Source organism: Condylura cristata, unplaced genomic scaffold, assembly GCF_000260355.1.
Source record: "Condylura cristata isolate star-nosed mole 26May11 unplaced genomic scaffold, ConCri1.0 scaffold00011, whole genome shotgun sequence".
In the NCBI taxonomy this organism is placed as follows: Eukaryota; Metazoa; Chordata; class Mammalia; order Eulipotyphla; family Talpidae; genus Condylura; species Condylura cristata.
Window position 1 is genome coordinate 8434189 of NW_004567112.1, and position 21269 is coordinate 8455457.

Here is a 21269-nt window from a genome sequence, read left to right on the forward strand (position 1 = left end):
CCTTTAGTTTATTTCCTAGCAAGGTATAAAATCTAATTTTCTGAATCATTTAAGTATATATACAATCTGTAATATATAAATAGATGTGATTACCATATAATACATATTATTGTATATATTTAAATAATTCAGAAGGTTGGATTACATATATAATAAATTTGTAAACTATCAATAAAATCTTCACTGTAAAGCAGAAATTATTAACTAGTAGGAGAATATTTTTTATGCTATATAACAAAGTCATCCATTTAACAACAATTCAGAAGGATTACAAGAAAGTAACTACACCGATTTTGTACCAATGTAGACTTCAGGCAGAGCTGTTAAATGCCATCATTAAAATAGAGATGGTCTGGAATACTTATCATGTTGGTTAAAATATTACATAAATTTTCATTCCTATAGGAATATTAGTATATACCATAACATTAGTTATATGTATATATAGACATATTTGGTAAAGTGCTGACATTAATTTTTTTTAATATTTATTTATTTATTTATGCATATAGAACTGGGGTAGAGGCTAGAGATGCAGGAGATGAGAGGATTCACCAGAGACAGAGTGGGGAGCAGAAAAGGCAGATTGATGAAGTACACTGCTGAGGGGAGCAGCGAGCTAGATAGGAGAGGTCTGCCATGCCCTGTGGGTCACCCCCTTGCTGAGGATCGAACTGGTGCTAAGCAGCTGCTGCCAGCTTCCCAGTGCTGCACTTTAACCGGCTGTACCACCAGGGAGGGCCCATGGCTGGTTTATTTTATGCTATTTTTTAATTTTACTTTAATGATTCATCATTTCTCAGTAAAAGCATAAACTTTTAAAATTAGTACACTAATTTGGGCTTGCTACTTCAGTGCACACAAATATAATACATAAGTAAATCTGTGAGTTATCTGTTAAAAGACTTAGAGTCACTTGACTTTTTGAGATGGCCCATGGAATCAAAATGAAAACCAGATCAATTAAGACTTTATAAATCAAACTATTTGCTCAATGAATTTTATGGACTGACACACATACAGATGCTAGTAATATTCTAAAATGACAAGTAAGCAAAGTTTCTAATGTGTTAAGTGCTTTCTAAAAATCATATTGCTTGATTCAGAAGCTTAAAGAATTTCAAAAACATTGATTTTGCAGATTCACAATAATCCATTCATTTTCAGTGCTTCATCGACATAACCGTCCAGGTATCAAATAAATCGTGAACTCCACGATAGCAAGTCTTTCTTGTAAGACCACTAAATGTGGCAGTAAACCACACAAAATTCTCTGAAAATGTAAAATATGTTCTTCAGACATTCTCATTTCATTCAGGTCCAAGTTGTTCACTGATACAGTCTATTTCTTCTACCACATATAAAATTGTTGATCATAACCACTCTGCTGGCCACCTGCTCCTTATCCCCCTCGTCCATTTGATTTTGGGTTTGATTCTGTTACTTGTTTTGGTCACATGCCATCTGTCATGTCCTCACAGAGTTTTAGTGCCATCACAGAGTTTGGCCTATTCTAATGTTTCTTTTTTTAAAAGACTGTTTAAAAAGATTTACTTATTTATGTACACAAGAACTGGGGTACAGGCCAGAGGTGCCGGGGGGGTGGGGGAAGGAGCATTCACCAGAGACAGAGTAGGGAGCAGTACAGGCAGATGGATAAAGTACACTGCTGAGGGTTGCAGCAGGCACACAGGAGAGGCCTCCTGCGCCACATGGGTCAGCTTCAGGGGCCGGGGATCAAACTGGAGCTGAGTGGCTGCGGCCAGCCTCACAGTGCTGAGCTCTAACCCACTGCACCACCAGGGAGGGCCGTATTCTAATCTGTCTAATTGCTCTCTACCATCACAGTGTACCAGCTCAATTAGAAGCTGATCCTGCAATCAGTTTTAGGATGAGAAGCAGATCCACAGCCAATCTGTCGCCTAGAACAGGAGCAGACCTTGTAAAGTGTAGTGAACACATGGTTGTAAATAACCAATTTACAAAGGACAATACTGCTGATACGAACTAGTTAGCATTACTAAAAGTGACAAGCTAATACAATATAGAGGCAAATTCAAAAAAGAACTGTCTTGACTTCAGGAATAGATTTTTAAAAAGAATAAAAAGGAATCAGAAATTCATTGGCTTAGCATATTTGGATTAAGTTACTCCCCAATAAATCCCTTCAGGTCAACAAAATGTCTTGGGGGAGATGGATCAAAAATATAAAACAAAAGAAGTCTGATAAGCTCCAAGTACCTGTAATTTTCTGAAGGGAAACGGGGAAGAGGATGCTGGAGATCAGTCCTGGGGTCACATATTCAGCACAGAATTGTGAGCAGGTACTTGTGGCCAACTGTAATCAAATGCATAGGCAGGGACAGCTATGGGGTTGAAGGCTTTATGCCATCAAATGCCACCAGAATAAATGAGCAGGTGTGTGTACATGTATATATCACCTATGCATATGTCTATACGTGAAGGCATATCTGTATGAGAACAGTGACCTATGGAAACATTCATGGTTTGAGACTCAGCACTCAGACTGCAAAAAGGGCAGTTTCCTCCATTCTTCCTCCATTCATAATGGAGCCAGGGCAGAGCTAAAGTTCAAGAACAGTGGACTAGAAAACATAAACACAGATTTCCTATTCGGAGGAAAAGGGAAAGTAAGACATCTGAGCAGAGGCAATGCAGAATTGCTTTGCTGGTTTGGGAGACAGCCTGCTGCAAGCTTCCCTTTCCAGTGAAAGTATTCATTTTGGAGTTCCTGCTGCCTTTTACCACTGTAATGAATGTGGAGAGTGAGGGGACTAGATAATTTTCGTTTCTACTTCAAGGTTGTTAAACAATTAGATGAGACATTCGAGTTTCTCCCTTGAGGAAGGATCTGGGCAGTGAGGAAGTTTTATGTAAAAAAGGAGGGAAGTTCATCTTTGTGATAAACTGGATTGTAAGAAAGCTTCTTACCCTCCTCTTTTCTTTTCCCCACCCCATGGGAGGAGAATATTCTCTATCATATTTACTTACTTGGCTTTATAACACAAACAATGGAACGTGTGAGAAAAATATTAAATATCTTCCAAGACAACAATAATTAGGCAACTAAAGGTTGATAAACACAAAGAAAGTAAAGTGCTTAAAGCACTTAAGACCATGATAAAACAGGGTAACACTGAAGATACAAGTCTGTTCAACACGATGAACAAAAGTACAATTCATAAACCAGAATAAGGCCACTAATCTTGTTAGGCTATCCATTCATGTAAAATTAGTCTCTGCATCTCTGTCTGAAAAGAGCACTTAGACTTTTTTAATTTTGTGGCCTGTGGCACTAAATGAATGTAGTCACTTAACAATCAGAGACCCTTTACAATTCGGATTCATTCTTAAAGCTGGTAGAGTCAATACTTTCGATTGAACCAGCACAACAATGAATTCATTTCTTATGCGTCAGTATGTTCTACACTGTGTATTTCATGAGGCTGAAGTAGGCTGCTGTATTAGAGATTTTTTTATAGAGAACCAACAAAAAGCTGTGTCAGTTGTAATTTAGTTTCACACAGAAAATGATAAGCAGCAGCAAAGGAGATGGTCGACTGCCAGAAGGGGCTATCTGATAAACTGTGACTCACCCTGGACTCCTGACCTCCTCACTGGGAGGTTAACAGCCTCATCTCTCATCAATACCTGCTCCAACGTTTTTGATTTAAAAGACTGAGAGAAAATAAAATGTATGGGCTACATAAACAAATTTAATTCAGAACAATGCCATTCAAAGTTGCAATATAACTCACCAGAGTTGTTAAGTTTTTGTCAATAAACGTGATTGCCAAATGATAGCTACAAGTGGGTAGGGATGACCTCAGCCCAGGTTCAAGTAATAAAGAGAAGAAAACTTCATTTATCTTTTTGAAAGGATTTTTAAGTGATTTTTACATATAGGACCAGCTGTGTGAGGTCTGGAGCTCTTACATAATTACTGTCAAAGGGCCAAATACTGAAATATGGTCCCTGTGACAATTCAATGTGTTTCCTTCATTAAGCAAATGAGAACTCAATGACAAACCAAGGATATAATGATAAAAGACTGTGAATAAATATGAAAATCCCCTGCAGATGTAGGCATCCCTTTAGAAAAATAGGGACTTGTTGCTCAAATGATTTAGAGTAACTGATTTTAAATCAATTTAAATCTAAATTGAGTTTAAATCATTTAAGTACTACTCGAACTCTCTATAAGTACTAATCAGTACACACAATTCCTTGATGTTATTGGCAGAATTTAACTTATGCTGTATAGATCTTAAAGCCTGTTAATAATCTTTAAAGAGATGTTAAGAAATTTAATAATTTATGTAACACTAATTTCTTTTAATAATTTATGTAGTTTTATCCTAAATCACTCATTTTCCCTAGTTTTCACACACACAACTCAAAGGCATTTTTCCTTTATTTTTCATTTTGCTTGCCATTTCTTAGGAGCAGTACTATTTTATTGACCACCCACTAGAATAACAAAGTCACCCTCAACATTCAACAAGGATGGTCCAATCATCTGCAATAATGCCCAACATGAAAGTGCTGCAAATAAAAGTGATCAGCTACAGTTGTTTTAAGTCTACTTGAATTACGTCAAGGATGTTTGCAAATATATAGTGTGGTAAGTAGATATCGTTAACATTCAGAAAGAAAAAACGCTCCTTAACACTTGGGAAACACTGGCAGGAATGGGAAATGGCTGTGATCAACAGGGAAAAGAAAATAAAAGCACACTATAAATGATGCTGAAAAACTCTCCAGATGTTGACAACATTAAACCCTCAGACACTCATAATAATAAAGGCCACAATGTGCACAAAGTTTGTTTTTCAACTTAATCCTAGTTAGGACAAAATTCTGACACTATTCCCTGCTTCACTGCAAATGAACATGAACATTCTTTAATGAAATGCATTCTGTTTTAAAGGTTTTACTATGCACATAATTGCGCAGATCTCAGTTCTAGTTTAGTAAACAAAACGACTTGAAAGTGAATGGCCCATTAACAGTATACATTGTCTAAAACTCAACATTAAGTAGAAAAAGATGAATATGCATTATATGCTCTACCTAAATCACTTCAAAATCTAATGTTTTCCAGTAGTACGTTTTGAGTTCTTGAGATGGAGTATTTGCAAACGTTCCACTAAATGCCTCTTTAATAAGGGACCCTGGGAAACCTGGACAATCGCATGCAAAAAAATGAAACTGGACCACTCTAACACCATACACAAAAATCAAAACAGACAAAAGCCATGGAAGTGAGACCTGAAACTATAATATACATTGAAAAATACATGGTGTTCCTTGTATGTGGAAAGCAAAGTCACCACACGATGTCAGATAAGCCAAAATAAAATGTCAGCCCTTGAAAGCAGAATCTAGAACTGAGACACAAAAAAAGGGGGTGGGAGGGAGATGAAGAGGGAAGAGCAGAATGTGGGAGCATAGTGGAGCATGCTGGTGAATGATGGGCACTATGGTGGCAGGAGTGCTATGGTAACAGCAGCAGAAGAGGGGTCCCATATGTCAGAAAGGGAAATGATCACGTAAACCAGTGGTACTGCAATGAAAACTACTTTCCACTAAAACACTGTTTGAAAGACTCCAGGGCCCTCCCTGCTGGCGCAATGGGTTAAAGCACTGCACCATGAAGCTCTCTGCAGCCCTTCATAGCATCCAGGGAGCTGACCTACATGGCATGGTGGATTTCTTCTGACCCGCCCACTGCTCCCCTCAGCATGTACTTCATGGGTCTGCCTGTTCTGCTCCCTGCTCTGCCTCTGGTGGATCCTCTCACTGTTCCTGCAGCTCTGGCTCGTGCCCCAGTTCTGTATGCATAAATAAATAAATTTGAAATAAAATTAAAAAAAAAGACTGCAGAAAAAAAGAGCAATGTTTATTATAATTCTATTTTTAATGGTATCAGTTACTCTAAATTAAATCCTCTTTTAAACTAAGTCAGATCTAAACTCCTACATGTTGTTTTGAAATATTTATTATATCAACACGTTTCCACAAATGACAGCCATTTCAGAATTCTTATATAGGCTAATTGCCTATATTATTTAGGAGATGTTTCTGAGTGTTTACTGAAAGAGCAGACTATGACTAAAATGGATAGCAAGGGAGAGGTGAAATGTGTTGTCCTGCCACCCAACTGTAAATAAAAAATTACCAAGAACAAGGTTTTAGAAAATTTTAAAACTTTAACTAGTTTTGAAGCTGGCAATGACCCTGGAATGTCTGGGGCTACTGGATATCTACATACAGAAATCAAACAAGAATTGTGCCTTGAAATAAAAGAAAATGGCATAGTGCATTTATTTAGCAAAGAACTTCAGCTGATAACTGGTTACAGAAAAAAAAAATTAAAGACTGAACAAGTAGATTTAGTGTTAAGAAACGTTAGATAATAAACCAGCGCTATCTTTTGGCATTAAGTTCATAAAATTAGGCAAAGTAAACTTGAAAGCACTTGGTTCACTGGAAAAGTGAAAAAGCTTAGAACACTCATCATACCTTCCTCTCAAAGTAGGAGACGTGGAAGCATGATTTTGCAAGGGATACTTCAGTGACCACCTTACAAAGGACAGACTTCTTTAAATGATGCATTTAGGTGTCTGAATGGAAATTATTTTCCTCTGTCTTCATATCTCCTATAAACACAGAAGTATCTTTTGCTTCATCTTTCACCTCACATCCAGAGGTGAGGGCAAGGTAGCTGTGACAACTGTCACCCACTGTGGCCAGGGGTAACAGAGCTGACCTGGATGACTAGGTGAGGCTCCCCTTTACTCCCTCACCAGCCCAAGCACGTCCCTCTCACAGCAGAAGAAGCCTTTGGTCAATGGTAAAGGATAGCTGCTTCCCTGCTGGACCGTCCAGACTCTCCACTCACACATCCACACTAGATTATCCAGCATTTTGAAAACAATGGGCACATCTTCTAGCATTCTCCTTGGTGCTTTCACTACCTTTCTTCTGCCCTTTGTTGACAATGAAAAACAGACTAGCCAAATTCTCCATTGAGCAACTATCTACTCATTAGTGATAGCTCAAATGTACTTATGTGGAGAGGTTTACTCTAACGAACTGCTCTCTATGTAGTGGTAAAATTCAGTACAGCTTAGAGATACGTACTGTGTATATCGACTGATCACTTGCTCACTGAGCTGTAACTTCCCCAAGGATATGTCAACTTCTCTTCTTAGAACAATCCTTGGCAAATAATATTCGAAATCTATCGTGTTCTAAACTTTATAAATCATTTATGGCAATAATTTGAAAATTTATATGTTTAGCCCAATCCCTTATTCGGAAATCCAGACTTGTATATCCAAAGACTTCATGTCCATCTGCCTATATGACCCCTCCCTCTGAATATCCACCAAGCACCTCAAGTTAATAAAACCAAATAGTGCTCACCTCTGTGATGTACCCTCTCCCAATTCTAATCATTTAAGTTGATGGTACGACTACCAACCCAGCTGTTGAAAGGAAAAAAAAAACAAAACTGCAGCTCATAGTCAGACCCCAGTTTTCTTCTGTCTCCAGTTCTACAACCTCTAGTCTAAATCACCATCACTCCCTTACATGGATAACTACTCTCGATTCCAAGTTGATCCACATGCTCTATAATCCATCTGCCATATATATATATATATATATATATATATATATATATATATATATATATATATATATATATCCCACTGTCCCAGAGCAATTGATTGAAAAGACATTTTCCACTATTGAATTGTCTTGGCACATTTGTCAAAATCAATTGAGCATCAATGTAAGAGTTTTATTACTCAATTCTCAGTACCATTAATCTATAGGTCTGTCCTTATGCCAGTACCATATTATCTTGATTACTGTAGTTTTCTAGGACGTTTTGAAATCAGGAAATGTATGTCCTCCAATATTTCTCTTTTTCTTTTGGCTCTTTTAAGTCTTTTGCATCTTTACATGAATTTTAGAGTCAGCCTGGTAATATCTTCAAAAGGTTAGGAGTCTGATGTGGGTTGTGTTAAATCTGAATATAACTTCAGAGGGTACACTCACTTATATAGGAAATATAGAGAAACCAAATCAATAACAAACTTTGAGTATCCTTTTGCAAAACTGAGGCAACCAGAGGGAGAGGGCTGTCGAGTGGGAGCGGGGTAGGAAAGAAGCCCAGAGGAACAAGGTGAAGGGTTACTGGGGCACTGGAAGTAAGCAGGATGAAAGTAAACTTCATTTGTAGAAGTTTAAACTTGAAACTCCCAAAGTAGATACAAACATGTAAAGCTACTTTGCATCCATCAATAAATATATGCATATATAGACACACACACATATAAATCATATCATGTAACTGCTTCATAAAAATCTAATGACTTCCCATTTTACTTAAAATGAAACTTGAATTTAATCAATGGGATTCAATTCAATTTACTGCAAGAGTGAAATAAATTTTCCTTAAGAATGACATTTGAACTCTCTGAAAGTTGAACAGGTATTTGCAGACAAAAAGAGAAGAAATAGTATGGTCAGCATTTCTTGTAGAGAAGAGCACTTTTGAAGACCTCAGGACTCCTTGATTAGTCTTCCTTGGGGTTGATCAATTCAATTAGTTTTTAAAATAATCAAATTAGGACTCCATTGAGCTCCTTATTGTTTTTATTTTCTATTTTTAAATTTCTGCTTTTATCTTTAGTTCATTTTAGCCAATTTACTTGATTTTAATTTTGCTTTTTTTCTCTAATTTTGCTTGTGGACACTTAGATCACAGGTTTTAGCTATTCATCTTTTCTGATGTGCTAATTCAGAATGGTCAACTTATTGGTAACCACTGCATTAGTTATTGACATTAATTTATTTATCATTCAATTAAAGACATTCTTTAATTTCTATTGTAACATTATCTTGTACACATGGATTATTTCAAGTGAATTCCTTAATTTTAAATATACAGACATTTCTACTTACATTCCTGTTACACAGTTTTGGCTTAAATTCATTGTGGTAAGTGAACAATATTTGTATGGACTTATAAACAGTTAGCATATTAAAAAATGATTTTAGTAGCTTGGATAAAACAGAAATTCACACATAGAAATTCTAAACCAACAATTTTTACAGAAGCAAAAGATAAACCTCTCAAGATTAAACTTCCAAAATTCTTCTGTTCAGATATTTTTGCAGAGAAACATTATAAATCTTTAAATCACAGACATCCCAGTGGAATTAAGACTGACCCAGAGATAATGAATTGTAAACTTGAAAAAGATTATATATATAGAAAAAAACAAAAAGAACAGATCAACATCTATTATTGATATTAATGCAAAACTGTAAGTTAAACAAGCAAATCTAGCAATTCATGAAAAGAATAGCTTATCATGATCATGGGGTTTTACCACAAAAGTGTAGTGATAGTTAAATATTAGAAAGTGTGTTACTACAACTTAATATGACACTTGATTTAAAAAGAAAATCACATCTCCACAGATACAAAAAGGCAAATTTTAATAAAAACTCAAGATTAATTTTTTATTTAAATCACTCAATGAAACTGAATGGCACTCTAACCTATTCTGTGAGTAAATAAATTAGTCAATCAAAAAGTCTCAAAAAAAGCATCTTACCAAATGGGTGAAGACCAAAGATATGTCCACCAAAGTATATAGCATAAGGGTGTCCACCATCACCCCTACCACAATTAACACCACTCTGAAGACATCAGCCAGTATCATTAGATAAAAGAAATACATCTGAACATGAATACAAGAGAGGAAGAGAACCATCTACTTGAGTTGATGATTGCACACCTGAAAAATCCATAAGCACAAACTGAAGAACATCTACAAACAACAAAGGAATTTAGTATAGCATACAACATGCTAAATTAATAAATATAACCTTTGATCATGCAAATCTCAGTGTGTATAAATTTAAAAGAAGCTGCACAAAACCTATTTGATTAGTACTTTAAAACATTCCTTAAGAGCACAAATGTAGAACAGGTGCACTATGTTCTTAAATAGGAAGAGACAATATCATAAAGGTTATAAATAAATTTATAATTTTAGTTCAACCTCAATAGGTACCCAAGAGTATTTTCTCCCAAAATCTAAAAAAAAAAAAACAACTATACAAATAATTATGTAAGAATACACAAAAATCATGAAAACAAAATAACGTGAAGTTGCTAGCATACTAAAAAAAAGTTCTTAATATTTATTAAATATTTATTAAAAGTGGTTAATATTTACTAAAATGTGTGAGCGATCCATAGTTAGACAGACCAACGTTAATGAACATTAATTTCCTGCAAATCTTAAGATTTTAGAATGGGATAATGAGAACAATTCAAAACTTTGGTTGAAAAGAAAAATCTGTTAATAAATGTATCTCGGCCACGGAGCTGACTCATATGGTGCAGCAGACCTCGGCTGTCTAGCCGACTGCTCCCCTCAGCAATGTATTTCAGTCCAGCAGCCTGCTCTGCTCCCAACACTGTCTCCAGTGAATCCTCTCACTCCTCCCCACATCCACAGCCTCCCAACCCCCCGCACCAACCCGTCTGGAGACCTGACTGAGATTTTGCTGAGTTATTGCCTGGTGTGGTGGTTCTGCTTGATACAGGTCTCCCCACCAGAATTCCTTGGTGGGTGGTGGTCAGGTTCCACGGAGTCTTGCATTAGCAAGCTTCCAAAATGAAAGCGCGGCTTAGGCAAAAAAGGAGGCCTCAGACTTGTGAAGACACACTCCGACCACAGCGGCCAGTGAGAGTGGCCAGGGCCCCTCTGAAGTCAGTCATGGAAGGAGCACAGGGTGTGTGAGTATCTGCATAATCGCTCACTGCGGACCGCCCAGGCGTAGCCTACACAGGATGTAAGCAAGCAGCCACAACATTTCTAGATTGACATAGCTGAGATTCCCCTCTAATTGTGGGGAAGGCATTTCCCCCGTGACTCAAGCTCAAGGAGCCATTAAAGAGAAATTTCAAAGACATGAGTATACTAAACATAAACAACAGCTTCGTTTAAAAGCTGGTAAAAATGTTTCCCATTTATGAGAAAGAAAAGCTAATGTGTGTTAAGTATAAAATTTCCAGAAATAAAGAAGTAAAAAAAAAAATCAACATTCTACTTTTAAAAAATGGACAAAGAACACGAAGTTAACCAAAAAATGAAAACAAATAACCCCTGAAGCATAGGAAAACATTCTTGAGCTCGCTCGTATTCAAGAGGTACAAAGCAGAACCACTTGAAATGCTATTTCTCATTTTTCCATGGGCAAAAAAAAAAATCTAGTTTGACAACATACTTTCCAGTCCATCGGTGGGAATTTGCAATGGCAAACTGTAAAAGCTGTAAAAGTTACAAATGGGATTACCACTATGCCAGCAATCCCCTTTAGAAGTTATACTCTACAGGTAAGCATAAGCTCCAAAGACTGGGTGGTGGTGGGGGTACCCACTTGTGGAGACTCCACAAACGAGTATAAACCATTCTATGAAATACAATGTCCCTGTAAAGAAGGACTAGAGCTCTGAAGTGCAAAGACACTCGTGTTATGTTGCAAAGTGGCGAAAGGAATGTGTAGCAGCGAGTACAGAGCAGTTTCTTGTGCTGCCGTTTCCACATCTTACTACTTCTGACATTATGATGCACTTTGTAATGACCTGCCACCCTCTAGTTGCCAGGATTCTTTTTGCTTGCTGATACTTAAAAACGCTATATTATGGGCCCGCCCCAGTGGCACAACGGGTTAGGACGCAGCACTGCAAGCGAGCAGCAGCCACTTCAGTGGAGTTCGATCTCGCCCCGAAAGGTGACCCACGTGGCGCGGCAGACCTCTCCTGCTCCCCACCCCCTGCTCCCCTCAGCAGTAAGCCTCAATGATGTTCCTGTTCTGCTCCCCACTCTGTCTCTGGTGAGTACTCTCAACCCCTGCAACTCTGGCCTGCACCCCAGCTCTGTAAGAATAAGCAAATAAGTCTTTTTAAAAAAATTTTATATTACAATGCGGGATGTCTCCAGCTTGAGGACATATGGAAATACACTGTGTAAGAAATGAGGCAAATTGGCTTACATACCTGCATTTGTTGATATTTACATAAAAATTGAAAGGACACATAAGAAATAATGCTGTGTGGGGAGCTTGGTTAAGAGGAACACAGATCTGGCGAAGCACCTCAGTTCGTACATTTTTATTTTGTCCTCGCATATGTGATGAACTACTTAACTTAAATTTAAATGTAATCAGAATTAAAACTTAAACATCAAAATCAATTTAAAAATTTGGTAGTCTGCATTCAAACTTAAAGTAAAAATTAGTCCCCACAAACAAGAATGTGTATGTTTTATGGTCAATATTAATGGAATATATTGCCACCAAAATGACGCTGCTAGAATTTAAAATCTCAAGCACAACAAAAAGCCAGAACATGACTTCTGTAATTGGATACCCTATCTTCAGTGAAAGTCTTTATTACCTTTAATGCTCCTGTATTGAGATGATTAAGTCCCATTCAATAATAAATTTGGGGCTTAAAAAAGATGACATCAACTAGAATTTGTTATATTTCTTGTGAACTTCAATACTGAGAAAGGATCTACCATGATATCTTTTTATTCCCCCTCACTCAAATAACATAGATCACCCACGATGTAACAGCCAGCACAAGTCGTGCCAGCCGCCACTTTTGTGCATAAACAATAACCTCTACCAGACGCGACTCCCATGTGCCCACACTCATAAAAAGTTATTCCTCTGTTATCGTTAACTGCCAGCTTTCAGCATCAAAGTCACCTTCATTTGAAATCCAGCAAACATTTATCTTAAGAAAAATAAACTCTAAGCACAATAATGAGTCATATTAAACAGAGTAACAACTAGATAAGGGATGATAACATTCAAGCAGCCACCAAATATTTCATCTATCAGGTAGCAGGACAATAAAAGATTTAATAAAAGTTAAACCAAAAGGAATCATGGGCATTGGGATTCTTAAATATTTTGCATTATTCTCCTCGCAAGCACTCTCTGGAGAATTACTTGTTTTTCACTGTTATTAAAATACCACCTAGCTGTACACTAATGAGCTAGCAATTTGCTAATTAGGAGATATAAAAAATAAATAAAACTTAACAAAATAAGGGAAAAAATATCCCTGCATTGATCTAAAATTTCACATTAACCTTGAATTTGAGTCAGTATAATTTTGAATTAAAAATATATTAAGTTGCTCAACAGTGACAGCAAAATAAAATAAATCTTAAATATTATTAATATTTTCATAGGTGGTTATATATAGCATCCCTGGTTGATTTTCTGGCACATACTTTACATTAATACATACTTACACTAAAAAAAATCCATCAAAATTAAATAGCAAACAAATTTAATTAGTGAAACCCTAATTTTGATTTAATGTCTGAAAAAAAGTGATTCTTTCATCTGCAAAAAACAAATTACCCCAATATAATTCAATTTTTAAACACAGTAGTCCATTTAACCACATATATTAAAAGAAAAAGGATAGCAGTCTAAAGAAAAATAATGTATTTATAAAATACTGAGATTACTACACTTTGATCCAATCTATTAATCTATTGATGTTGAACATCAATTTGGAGTTACAGAAGTTTTCAGTCATCACAAGTTTCTATACTCAATCTTAAAAAACCAATGAGCTTTTCAAAGTTTTATGATGAAATATAGTTGTTTCCCCATTATCAGGCACTGGCTGAACTTATTCAGTGATGTGTGGACAAGATACACAATTTACATGAATTCTCCGAAACTACGTATTTCAGCTGTTATTACTGGGGGGTGTTTGCAGCCAACCAATGGGTTATGAAAGTGTTGGTGGCCTCACTTCCTGATGGCCTCACTCCCTGGTGACTCTCTGAGGGTTAGAGTCCAATTCCAGGTCAGGTGCCTGCGCTCACCATCAGTGTACCTGGCACCTTACTATGTCTTACAAATGTGACCTTTCAGTGTGCACTCTGGGTAGCTTAATGTGGTCATAAGAGTTTTATTATTTCTAAATATAATATGTGTCTTTATAAAAACACAATTCTCAAATAATTTGGCAGCTCACTTGTTCCTACTGACTGATAAAATAACCTACAGTGTTCCATAGAGGTTATAGTTCAGCTTCCTCACACTCCATCCAGGCTTCTCAAATATTCACGATGGTCTCAATAGTATCATTTAACAACATAACTGTCCTAAAATAATAGTGCATTTTAATTAGAGTTTGCATTTCAAAGCACTTTCTATAAAGAACACAATTTTATGCAACTTATATCAATACTCTAAGATAAAAGAATAGCCAAAGGTTATATGTAAATTACTAATTATCTAAAGGAAGCAAAATTGATTTACTGCTTAATTCATGTTAGCTCATCTGTTAGGCAAATAACTATTTTGAAAGTAATATATTGTCCACATCTACTTGAGATAAATGTTTTATATTCAATGATATAATAAAACAAAATCAGTTATAAAAAATAATGTATTTTCCCATATTGATTAGGAAACTATGGACCTTATAAAGAATTGTTGTAATAGTTATGTATGGTCTTTGAAAGTCAGAGATAATGTTGTAATAATAGAACTTACTGGGATCCACAATGTCAGTACTTCAGAATATATTAAGAAAAAGTAAGAATATTTTTACTAAGGTTCTTGAAAGGAAGTAGAATAGGATCATGCTAACCTGTATTGAATTGAAATCAATGTTATTTTATAGTATAACTTGAATAAAGAAAATACTCTTTATTCTAGAAGAAATATGTGATAAGTGAGCAATAATTAAAAATAAGGATAGTCAAAATGAACATTTCAAATATAAATGATGATTTCTGAGTTTTAAGTTATAATCTTACATACTTTACTTGAAAATAATTGCCATGTGTAGTTTTTTTTTTTTTTATTTGGTTGCTCTTTTACTTTAAATTACCAGTAGCTGGAAAGTCTGTGCTCCAAAGTTATTCAAACTCATATACCAAAGAAAGGAATTAGGACTGAGATAAGAAAATAGAACCTCTTTAAATGTACTAGGCGAAGACCAGCACTTTAGTGCCATAGTCGGTATCATTCTTTAGCAAAACAAAAGGATACAGATGTAAAATTACATGATATAACATCTATAAAATTATAGTCTTTTCTATATCCATAGAACTATTTACATATAATTATTTTTTAATTTAAATGAAGGAAAACGCAGAAACCAATTTTAATATTTTCAATGAAGTCATCATTTTTCAAAGAATTACAACATGGTCTATAACAGTTTGCCAATATTTTAATTTAACTCTCCAAGATTATAATTTAGCTTGCTGTGCCTTAAATTTCTTACTGATATCCTCAGTAATTTTCCTTCTGTGACTACTATAAACTTGAGTAAGAGTCTTGGGTTTTTGAGAGGTACTCCACTGGAGTGTAGTTTTAAGAATTCTCAAAATTACAGTTAGACTGGCCTCCAGGAATTCTTATAGAAACCTCTTTGAAAGAATATTCTAAGCACATGACTCCATTGTAAAAACAAATAGTAAATAAAGGAGTAAAAACTGGTTAAAATGGGATATATTATAAAAATAGTAATTCAGGTACCTTGACTAGTCAGATGTTTAGATGTAACATAAAGAACATACTAGACACTAGTCATCTAGTAAATTTAAGTAAAATGAAAATGACTGTCCCTTTTAAGCTTCCATTTTCTTTTTTATTTCTTGACCCACAGAAATGATTGTGAATGAGCAGCCACTATGGAAGACTTCAAGGAGTAGATGTTATTTACTTGCTTTGTTGTGCTATAATAATGAAAATTCCATTCACATTACAAGATACCAAAACCAAGTCATTAGCTCATATGGGTGATTTTTCTAAGTTTAATCAACTATAGGGTTGCTGTACATGATTTGATCACTTATTATCTATTACTATACAGGTGGAAGGATTGGTTTTAGATTGAAGGATTGAAAGTAAAATTTTCCACAGAACAAAAGCAGGAATGTACAATATATATTCTCTCACTCTTTCTCTCTCTCTCTAAGGTATAATGTATTATAATTCACATACAATTCACCCACAGTATTTAGTACAGTCACAGAACAATGCAAGAAATCTCCACAGACTAATTCTAGAACATTTCACCATCCCCTCAAAAACGACTCTATCTATACCTGTAAGTAATCACCCACCTTTGGCCCCCAATTCCTCCTACCCATTAGCAAACCAGTTTAAGAAAACCATGAATTTCATTAGGTGAAATATATAGATTTGCTTTTTTTGTAGTCAGTGATTTCAAGATTAACCCACTAATTCATTTTTTAAGACTATTCCTCTAATATACATACCACAGTTTATACATTCATTCATATGGTGATGGGTATTTGGGACTCTTTCACTTTGGGGGCACTATCAACAATGCCACTGTGAACACTGGCTTACAAGTTTTAGGAGGAACTTCTGCACATATATTTCTTTAGGTAAGTCAGCTCTTCCTGCCTTAATGTACTTAACTGAATATCTAACAGAGTTCTCAAGTTGAACATATAAACTTCTATCCCCAAACTAATTTTACCTTCAATCAACTTCATCTCAAATCACTTAACTACCCTGCTTAAAAAAATAATAAAATATTAAAACCTTCAATATCTTCCCTTCGCTCTAAGAGTGGAAGCCACAGAAGAATTTTAATGCCAATGGTATATATATATTATTTAAAAAAAAAACTGTGGCATTTAAAAATAGACACATCAAGTTGAGCCTCAAAGAAATTCTAATTTATAGGTTCAGGTGGGGACAGGGCAGTGAGTAGAACTTAGAGAAAGATAAAAATATGGTTTAAGATACACAGGTGATGTTAAAAGTATAATGGATTTAAACTCCCAGGAGTGGATATGGAGGAGGAGAGACAAGAGTATACAGAATGTCTGTTAATAATATTAATGCTTAATATAATGCTGAACTTTCCTTACATGACACATCAACAATAATAACGGTCAACATCTGTTGAAGCCAGATAAGCACAAGGCAGGAAAGTGAGGACTAAGCAGGCCTTAACTCACTTAGTACTAAAACCTCATAAAGTAAGTCCTACCACCTGTTATTGATTTTAAACTACATTTTGTTTTCACATGTTAATATCTATGAAATACAATGTATCTTACAATCAATGACATTGTACAGTCACTGCTAGCCAGATGGCATTTAGGATATAGATGTCATTGCCTGCACAGACACAAACTTGATTATTCTAGTCAGAAATACTGTGTGAAACAAATAAAACATTTTACCTGAGTCAAAAAGTGACTTATGAGACACTATGCAAATTTGAACAAGTTCTAGCAAAAGATTAACTAATTTATTTTTCTCCTACTTTCTTTTGAATGTATGTGTAAACAATATAGAATAAAATATGTAACCTAGCGATTCTACAAAAATGGTTTCGATCAATATAAAATATGCTTAGTGGTAGAAGAGCACTGTGTCACAGTTTGACACTGCTTCTTAGTGGTATATTAAATAATGATTGTTTTAAAATATTAGATGAAATACAGCATATTACCCAAATATACACACAGAGAGAAACTCAAACTATCTTGAAATTCTATTCAGAGAATTTGAATTTTGGAATCTGACAATTTCAAATTATAATTCTCCCACTTGTGAGTTATAAACATAGAGCACAGCACTCAAACTTTCCTTGAGTTTTTCAAAAAGCTAAAAATAATATATATCTTCCAGGGTGATAACTGAATGCTATTTTTGCAAAATATTTAATTCCAAAATATTAGGTCTTGTTTTCTATGCTTTCCTAAAATTCAGTTATTTGTGTTATAAAATAACACAATCATCCTTCTTTAGCAAATAACAAGCCCAGAGCCCAGAGATCATTTTTGGCAATTCTCTTAAAATTTTCATGTAGATAATATGTCTATGCATATACCCCTCGGAAGTGAATACCCAGGAGGGGTATTACTAGACCATATGGTATGTATTTTTCACATTGTGAGCAACTTCCATATTGTTTTCCCAGGGACTGGACCAGTCCACCTTCCTACTAACAGAGAGAATTCATCCTCTCCAACACTTGTTTCTGGTCTCTTCGATACAGGCCATCTCACAGGTGTGAGATGGTATCTCTTTGTGACTTTGATTTGCATTTCATAGTGCTAAGTGATGGTGAGCATTTTTTTTTTTTTTTCATGCATCTGCTGGCTATCTGTGTTGTGTTTAGAGAACAGCCTGTTTAGCTCTTCTGCCCATTTTTTGATTGGGCTTTCCCCCACCCCCTTATTTTGAACTGCATAAGTTCTTTTTATATTTGGAACATATGAGGGCCCTCAGATGTAGGATGTGCCAATGTTTTCTTCTATTTACTTGGTTCTCTTTGTTTAATTAATAGTTTCTTTCACTGTGCAGGAGCTTTTCTTCTCCCATAACTATATGTTTATAGTTAACAAACCCTAGGAACCTGACTATAAAGCTACAAGTAGAGGCTTGTATTTCTACTTGCAGAGGCCATAATATGGGCAGGGAATGACGGAGCAATGCACTGTGGGGACAACAGTGAAAGACAGCGTGTGCCTGGTGGTGATGGTTGGGTGGGGGTGTGCATCTGGGAGGCTTGAGCCTACACCTCTGAACCACCTACTGGGTAGTAAACCAATGTTACTGGGCAGAGTAGAGAGAACGTGCGACATTTTCACTCACATTAATCAAATACAAGATTACATGTCTTCATTGCAAGGAATAAACTCAATGCTTCGATGGGTTTTTAACCTATTAAAAACTCAAATGTCATTTAAAAACAATTACTAAGTTTGACAATATTTCAAGAGACTCCTTTGAACAAAAGTTTTTATAATGTAATAACTAAAATTGCTTGTGCCATTGAAACTAGATGTTTTCAATACCTCTGTAGTAAGAACAAGCTATCAAAATGGACTCTCATTGTTATAGTGTATTATAATATTTCTACTGATCAATAGCCACTTATTATCCCCCATTCGTAAGCACAGCCCACCAGAAAACTTTCATATTTTAATAGGTTTATCATACAAATGAGTTTGGAGTTCCTATATGAAGAGATAATTATAAAATTTAAGTCTTTTGTAGTTTACTTTTTGTGTTTTTAAGAGCTCAAGAATTCTCAGAGATGCAATTCAAAAGGCATAACATTAATAATAACTTCTGATATTAAAATTATACCACAAGAATGTACATACTTATGAGAAAAGAAAGTTTTAAATAGTTTAAAACAAAGAGGTAATATGCTTAATTGAATTAACAAAATAAATTAGGAAATGTCTAAGGATTATTGTCATTTTAAAACAGCCCTTGCATTTAGAAAGCGGTACAAGTCTGTAACAAAATCACAGACACACTTGGAAGAATCCTTTACATAATCATGGTTTACGATTACAATTAAATTGTCATCCTACTAATCACAGGGGTAACCTGAGGTTTACAATTTTTGATCTCTTAGGATTTCAGAGAAAATAACATTCTTATAAAGAAAAAAAATACTGGCCTCTTTTTCATTGGGTAATATTAGAATAAATCAAATAGATAAAACTAAAGAGAGCACCAGATTTAAAAAAAAAAAAAGCATTCTATTCAAATAAATCTACAAAAGGAATTAAACAAACTACAGTAGTATGGTTAAAAGCCTAAGGGCCTCTAGGAGGAAAATGACAATCTTTTAATAATCTAAAATCTGTGACCTAATCTCTAGTAGTCATGACAATGATGTCAGCTTTACTTAAGAGTATATCACTGCATGGATGGTTTTTGATACTTTTAGAATGATTTATTTAAGGAATTTAATACAATTAAGCTTGAGAACATTCCACAAAATATTTTTTAGGATATATTGTAACAGGACATGAATTTCTCAACAAGGCAGATTGTAGTTGGGTAGAGAAAGATAATTAAAGGCATGGTAGCATTCTTCACAGACACTACCTAGATGAAACCTTACAGAGGGGCATAGTCCTATTTAGAAGCAAGATTAGAGGGACTCTGTAACCCCTAAACCAATTCTACCTTCCTCTTCTCCCTTCCCCTACATGTGCAAGTCATTTTTTGAAAAATTCTGATTCTTGATCAAAAGATAAATCTATATTGATATTTTGAAAATTAAGATAATCCAAGTTTTTCCATGTTTCTGATTACACAAGATAAGCAACACTGAGGTAGTATATTAGCCAAAAGCAACTTGTAATTTTGAGAAGAGTGAAAATTTCTGAGTAGATGAACTATTCACAAATTTCTCAAATGTTTAATACTGTTTTTAAACCTTAATTATTACACATGAACATCCTGAGAGCTGGGGGAACTTCAAACTGGGAATTAGTTACATAGTACAACCACTTCTCTCTGGAGGAAAATGAATTCAATTAAACTACTTACCCATCTTCAGAAGTAAGGCAACAGCAAAGGTGTGCACTGACCTTTGCACAGTGCTATATTTACATAGTTGCATTTCATAATCTTTAGAACTCAGATCAGTAGACTTTGCTAGTCATAACTAGAACCAGGCTCCCTGACTGTTCTTCCAGTGACTTCTTGTCACTTGCCTTATTCCATTATGCAAGGCACTCACACCTCTTGTCTTACAACTGTTTTTCTCTTCCCAAATCTATAATTTCACTTAACAGACTACCATATCTAGAAGACTGCTGATGTCCACACAAGGTTCTACTTTGTGACAAATATTTATAGTTAATGACACCCCTTTAATTAGATTACTTTTTATCATGGGGTCATACCAAGTAAATTCTTACTGGTCACGTTATATTGGCCATGTATAAAAAATGAGGGTGACATAAAGGATTAAGATGGATACTTTATTCAAATACATTATAGATAGGCACTTAGCTTTGATAGATGCTTAAAAATAATTAATTTACTAATTCTGTATAATAGCTTTGATAGATGCTTAAAAATAATTAATTTACTAATTCTGTATAATAGAATATTCCGGATTGTTTTCAAATATAACTATTTTATATGTGGAAAAAATAAGGTAAGTAGTTACACTGCTAATTTATAAAGTGTAAAATGTTTTATACACACACACAAACATGGAACTATAAATATAAAGTTAATAATATTAATAAAAGCAGAAACTTGCTATTTCATTATAGGAGGTATAGAAGAGTAAATCTACTACACATTTATGTTCCTTAGATTATTATATTTCTTTGTTTCTTTCAATAAACTAATAT

General features: G+C 35.0%; 1 protein-coding gene across 1 annotated transcript in view; it reads right to left on the reverse strand.

Moving 5' to 3' along the window:
• The window catches only part of ATRNL1 (attractin-like 1), a 426906-nt gene that overhangs the window by 261714 nt on the left and 143923 nt on the right, over nucleotides 1-21269 (reverse strand). The gene's annotated exons all lie outside the window — the stretch shown is intronic.